The sequence below is a fragment of the Engystomops pustulosus genome, chromosome 7 (genome assembly GCF_040894005.1).
Source record: "Engystomops pustulosus chromosome 7, aEngPut4.maternal, whole genome shotgun sequence".
Lineage (NCBI taxonomy): Eukaryota > Metazoa > Chordata > Amphibia > Anura > Leptodactylidae > Engystomops > Engystomops pustulosus.
Window position 1 is genome coordinate 38,607,253 of NC_092417.1, and position 7,258 is coordinate 38,614,510.

A 7,258-nucleotide genomic window follows, 5' to 3' on the forward strand; every position below is an offset into this window, starting at 1 on the left:
GTGGGGTCTGAAGTCAAATTTAACAGCCACTTCAGTCGCGAGGAATCTCCTGTATTGGCTGAACGAGCTCGAATCTCATATTAAAGAAGGAACTCCCAGAACTACAATTTTAGAAAATTTCCCTCTATTAAAATCAGCAACGGCTTTCTTAGCAGACGCGGCAGCTGAAGGTGTCCGTTTCTCTTCAAAAGAAGGAGCTCTGACAAATGCTTCAAAAAGGGCGCTGTGGCTGAAGCAGTGGAATGGGGATATCCGCTCAAAAACAAAGTTATGTGGTCTTCCCTTTTCAGGTGAATTTGTCTTTGGCCCAGAACTTGATACCATCTTGGAAAGGGCATCAGATAAGAGAAAGGGTTTCCCGGAGAATAAGCCAATACCCAGGAAGCAGCCCTTTCGGGACTTTAAAAGCCAAAGAGAGGAATACAAAGATAAGGGGAAAAGGGGTCGCTGGAGCTACCCGAAAGGAGGAAAAGGTAAAGGGTTTCTCTTTTCAACATCATCCGATCCCAACAGAAACAAGAAACAGTGACGCCATAGTAGGAGGAAGATTATTGAAGTTCAGAGAGGAATGGTTAAAAATCACCTCAAATCCTTGGGTTCTAGACATCCTTCTTCAAGGATACAAGATAGACTTCAAAAAGCTTCCTCCTACAAGTTACCTACCACCCTCTCCCCATACATCAGAAATGTCCCACTATCTAATCTGGCAAGAAATATCCTCCTTATTGTCTTCCGGAGTTATTACCCAGGTTCCTCAGGAACAAAAAAAGCAAGGATTTTATTCTTCTCTTTTTCTTGTAAAGAAGCCGAACGGATCGAACAGGCTGATAATCAACCTAAAACGACTCAACGACTTCATCGTCTACAACAAGTTCAGAATGGAGTCGGAAAAGAGGGCTCATATCAAGGAGGAGTTAAGAAGATTCCGGAGAAGGTCTCTTATCTCCATCAGGGGCGCTATGAAGGTCCTAGGACTATTAACAGCATGCATCTCCTCAGTGGCCTGGTGCCAAGCCCATACTCGAGTTCTCCAGAAATGGGTCCTAAGGTCCTGGAACAGGAGTTCGGAAGGACTGGACAAAAAAGTATCAATCCCCTCGTCAGTCAAGGAAGATCTCAAGTGGTGGCTGATGGACACAAATCTAGACAGGGGAATCTTCTGGAGGAACAGTCCGTATATCACCATACAGACAGATGCAAGCAAGAGTGGTTGGGGAGCAGTGCTTCCTCAAAGGTTGACGCAGGGCTCCTGGACAGAGGAGATCTCCAGAAGGTCGTCCAACTATCGAGAACTGAGGGCGGTTTGGGAAGTACTCAGCTCAAACACTGCTCAATTAGCAGGACATCACCTGTTGATACTGTCCGACAACACCACGACAGTATCATACCTGAAGAGGCAAGGGGGAACCAGATCCCCATTACTGATGTCCTTAACACGGCAAATATTTTTGTGGGCAGAGGACCATGTCCTATCAATCTCGGCTACCCATCTAAAGGGAACAGAGAACACCACGGCGGATTTCCTCAGCCGAAGGAAAATACTTCCCAACGAGTGGTGCATAAAAGAGGAGATATTCCAGTATCTGTCCTCTCTTTGGGGGAAACCTCAAATAGATTTGTTTGCGACAAAAAGAAACTCCAAGTGTCGACACTTTTTTTTTTCCTTGGAAAAAGGGGAGACAAGAAATCGTCTGCATGCATTCTCCCACTCTTGGAACACCACTCTCGCCTACGCCTTCCCCCCTATCCCCCTGATCGCCAGAATGTTAGAGAAAATTTATCTAGAGAAGACGCAGACCATATTTGTGTGCCCAAATTGGCCCAAAAAGAGCTGGTACCCGATTCTGAAGCGGATGACCACTCAGGATCCAGTCATACTACCAGTATCAGAAGATCTCCTGGTACAGGGTCCAATATCCCATCCAGATCCAGGAAGACTCCAGTTATCAGCATGGATCCTGAATCGGACTATATGAAGTCCCAAGGACTCTCCCTTGCTGTTATAAACACCCTGAAGGCAAGTAGAAAACCTGTCACTTTTGCCATTTATCACAAGATTTGGAAAAAATTTTGTTCTTTCTGTGCAGATAATCCACCATGTCAATCTAACCCCAATATCTTGCAGGTTCTTGACTTCCTTCAAAAGGGTTTGGAGTTGGGACTTTCCACAAGTACTCTAAAGGTCCAAGTATCAGCCCTAAGTGCTTTCTTCGATCAACCCCTCATCGAGCACAGGTGGGTGAAAAGATTCATTCTAGCAGCCTCTAGATTAAAACCTCGGGTCCTTAAAAGGACTTCTTCATGGGATCTTTCTCTGGTCTTAAATGCTTTAATTAAGGAGCCTTTTGAACCAATTTCCTCTGCTAGTGTAAAAAACCTGACACTAAAGACGGTATTCCTGGTAGCAATCACCTCAGCAAGGAGACTAGGTGAACTCCAGGCAATTTCTATTAAGGAACCCTATATGAGGGTTCTTGATGATAGAATTATTCTCACGCTGGACCCAAATTTCATCCCAAAGGTGGTCTCGGAGTTTCATAGAGGTCAAGAGATCATATTACCTTCTTTCTGCAAGAATCCGTCCTCAGAGAGAGAACGCGAATGGCACACTCTAGATGTAAGACGTTCTGTCGTTAAATACTTGGAAATAACTGAATCCTGGCGTGTTGATTCTAACCTATTTCTCCAATTTCAGGGGAAAAATAAGGGGAGGAAGGCGTCCAAGGCAACCATCGCTAGATGGCTAAGGATGGCGATATCTTCTTGTTACGACACCCAAGAGATCCCAGTACCATCAGGAATAAGGGCACATTCCACAAGAGCCGTATCCACCTCCTGGGCAGAGAAAAGAGGGGCCTCCTTAGAACAGATCTGCAAAGCAGCAACTTGGACTTCCTCTTCTACCTTCTCTAAACACTATAGACTTGACTTGCCCTCCTCGAAGGATCTGTCCTTCGGGAGAAAGGTGCTTCAAGCAGTGATCCCGCCCTAAAAAGACTACTCATATTGTAAGTCTCCAGGTGGGCCGTCATGGGGGACGAAGTGGAAAGATTGAATTAGTTACTCACCGGTAATTCCATTTCCATTAGTCCACCATGACGGCCTATAGTTTCCCTCCCTTGCTTGTTATAAGTTATGTGGTATTCACAATGATGAAACTGTATGTGATAAAAACATATAAATAAATCATTGTTGCATCTTCCTCAGTGTGGTTATTTTGAAGTCACTGGTGGGAGGATGCGGGGAGAAGAATTTAACCTCTATTCTTCCTGTCCCTACAGAGGTCAAGGGGCATCCTCCAGGTGGGCCGTCATGGTGGACTAATGGAAATGGAATTACCGGTGAGTAACTAATTCAATCTTTCCTGTGGTGGAGAGTGTCCTAGAACCCAATACCAATGGGGACCTAAAAAAAGAAGTAGATACAAGAATCCTTACAAGCTAAAAAAAAAATCACTGTACTACTATCTAGGAGCACACAATTAGGGGACATATCTCCCCAACCCTGCATCAAAATAAACACTGCCCCAACTACGGAAGAAGACGAAAGTCCTGGAGTTACCGTAGTAACCAGGAGTGTAATTTGGAAGTGTCCTTCCAACATTTTTAATAAAGATTCGGATTGTAATTTAAACAAATGTCAGGACCAAACCATTAATAGCAAAGTATCCATTTTCATAAGAGATACCTTTAACGGATCAGGTTTTTTTTGTTTTTTTTTAAAGGACAGCTTGGTTTCCATGAATGTCAGTTAGATTACGTTTTTCAATATTTGATAGCCATCCATTTTTTTTTAATTTCTCTGCTTTGGCTACGAGAGCATGGAAACTCTTAAATGTAAAATAAGAGAATCCTCAGTATGAAAAAGCGCATGGATAATTGATAAAACAAACCGATACAAATCAAGACCATCCGTCTTACATAGAAAACAAAGTAAAAATTATGATGAAAAGGAGTTTGCTGTTAGCCCTCGGAAATTACAGAAGTTTGCATCCAACTATGCGCTCAAATAACGGAAGATGTAAAAGTGGATACTAACGAACACCATTGTAAGTCCACTGAAAACAATGGGAAAAAGTGGTCCGTTTTCCATCCGTTTTTAAGCGTAAACTGCAAAAGCGTAAATGGGAACCGGCCGTTAGGCTGAGCACACACATTAGCCGAGTTATCCTTATAAGGGAAAGGAGAGGCTTTTCTCCTATAAGAACAAAAGGCTCAGGCTGCATTCACACGAACGTGTGATTTCTCCAGTGCCGTATTTCCGTGCCGTATGAGCCCGTATGTACATGAAGTTTTTCATCCGTATGCAGCACTTATGTAACCCGTATTTTATACGTTCCCATAGACTTCTAGGGCATACGGAACTGAAATACGGGAGAAAATAGGACATGCTCTATACTATTATACGGCTAGTATACGGTACGGAACGGAGTTAACAACGGCAATATAAATGGTCAGACGTATTGTCCATTGACATGAATGTGACCGTATGGAACCCCTAAAAAGACGGTACGGTACGGGTAGCATAGAGACGTTTTTATACAGTCGTGTGAATGCAGCCTTAGACTGTATAAGGGTATAAATGTATATAGTTTGCATATATGAGTGCACATTTTGCATATTTTATACAAACTCTAAGATTGTATAAAATAAGTTTAAAAAAAGTGAAAAACATTAAAATAAAAAAAATAAAGTTTAAGTCTTGCAATCATACATTTCCATATAAAACCTATTCACATAGAAGAAACACAAATACCCCCCCCCCACACACACACACACACACATATTTGGCATCGCCACGTCAATAACAATCTACTTAATAAAACAGAATCATTATTGGATCCGCACAGTTAATTCCGTAAAAAAAAATTACTTTTCATTTATACCCTTAAAAAATGCTCACAAAATGTTACACGCCCAAATATAAGACCGCTAAAAAAAAAAACTCTTCTCGCAAAATATAAGCCCTTAACCAGATTTGTCACCCAAAAAATAAAAAAAAGTTATGCCTCTGAAAAGATGGTGATGCTAGAATTAACAAGATTTTCTCCAAATTAGTTTTTATTCAGTAAAATTGGGACTAAATGAAAAAAGCTATATAAATGAGATATTACCGTAATCGTGGTGACCCATAGAATGCAAATAACATATTTTTATGGTATGGTGAATGGCCAAAACAAAAATTGATGATTTTCAGTTCCTCCACCAAGAAAGAGTTAATAAAGTCTCATCAATTAGCTATGGATGCTCCAAAATGATGTACCTGAAAACTGAATCTCGTCCAGCAAAAAAATAAGACCCCATATGTCCACATTAAACGAAAAAAAATCATAGCCTGTGAAATGTGACAATGCAAATCTGCAAAAAATTTATTTAATGGCCAGAAAAAAATGACAATTTCTAAACCACACATCCATTTAGTTTTAACTCCTATATAAAAAAAAAAAAAAAAAAACTAAAAGGTTTAACAAACTTCTCAAAATTTGAGCAGGTTCCTCTAAAGCAGTGGTTCTCAACCTGTGGGTCGGGACCCCAGCGGGGGTCGAACGACCAAAACCGGGGGTCGCCTAAAGCCATCGGAGCAGAAATTTTACTGTGTTTTTACTGCGAGTTGCATGGTTTGGGGTCACCACAGCATGAGGAACTGTATTGCGGGGTCACAGCATTAGAAAGGTTGAGAACCACTGCTCTAAAGAATGAGAAAAATTGCACCCAAAATTCTGAACCTCCTAACAACGTAGATACAAGAGGATGCATAAAACCCCTATGCCAATACACAGCAGACATTTGGGAAATGTTAGTTATACAGTTACTTGGGTGCTATGACCATCTGCTTGAAAAGCAGAAAATGTAGAACTTTGAAGATGAATAGTTTTTAGAAATGTTTGCCAAATTTTAGTTTTTTTCATCACAAAAGATATAATTAAAATTTTTCTATTAGTTTGAAGTAAATTGTGTGACCAGAATCTCATAATACCCTGGATATGTTAAAGCGTTACAAATGCTAAAACAGGAATAAAATTGTAAAGTTTCTTCTATGTGAATAGGTTTTATATGGAAATGTATGATTGCGAGACTTAAACTTTATTTTTTTTATTTTAATGTTTTTCACTTTTTTTTAAACTTATTTTATACAAACTTCGACCTCTGATGGCTAGTTCAAGTCCAAGACACTGCACTGTAATACTTATGTATTGCAGTGTAAGGTAAGCTGTCTGACCATGCAGGCGCAAGCGCAGACAGTTTACAGTCAGACCCGAAAGGGATCTGACTGCAGGAGACATAGGGCAGCCCTGGGGCCCGCTGTAGACCTCAGGGCTGCTATGAAGAGGATCGAATCCCCCCGGTTAGCGACGCGGTGGGTCCAATCCCTAGGGGCAAGACATTGGGCGGTTGGAGACAGATTGTGAGGAGGTGTCAGAAGCTGGAAATAATAGTACGTCTGATTGCGGGAAGTAGCTTCCAGTAGGGGTCTTCAAAACTCTAAAGTGTGGTGAGAAAATTCCTGATGACAGGCCTCATTGTGGTCAGTACTAAGAGAAAGTCCGACAGCAGGACCCTCGAGGCCTAAATGTTCATGAAGAGCAAAGCCCAGCTTGTTCCCTCCAATATTAAAGAAGAGCAATTGGAGCTGCAAAACGTCCTGTGATCGTCGTGATGAAAAGGTGACATAAAACACTTGGCAGACGTGGAGTGTGAGTGAGAGGAGGATGGAGGCAAAGGAGGAGACAAGTAAATCAAGAGCAATAAATGAAATGACAGCCAAGTGCGGAGGGCCATCGTTGACACCCCCAGAGCCCCACAGTCTCATTTGCATATAAAAAAAAAAAATTCCCTTCAAACAGCGGCCATTGCTGGATGTAAGAAAGGCAGCAGATGGACAGGTCAGGGGTCTGCCATCAGACCAAGTAATGTCACCGGCCCCTTCTCCAGCCAAACTTTTCTGATGAAGGCTCCTCTCAGCCTGGAAATATAATACTAACACCAGGCACATCCTGTGGGCATGAAACGCGTTGTAGGTCTGATTTTTTTCCTAAATTATTTGGATTTTATGATAAAACTAAAGGCAGTATTTTTCAGTTTCTGTTTCTTGTTGTGAGGGGACATTGGGCATCCTGTATATTATATGTATAGATCTACATGAAGTCTCCCTATTATATATATCTCCTGTAAATGATATGTATAGATATATATCCAGTCCCCCTATATTATATAGAGATATATATAGCTATATCTCCAGTCAGTGTGGGCACAGCCCA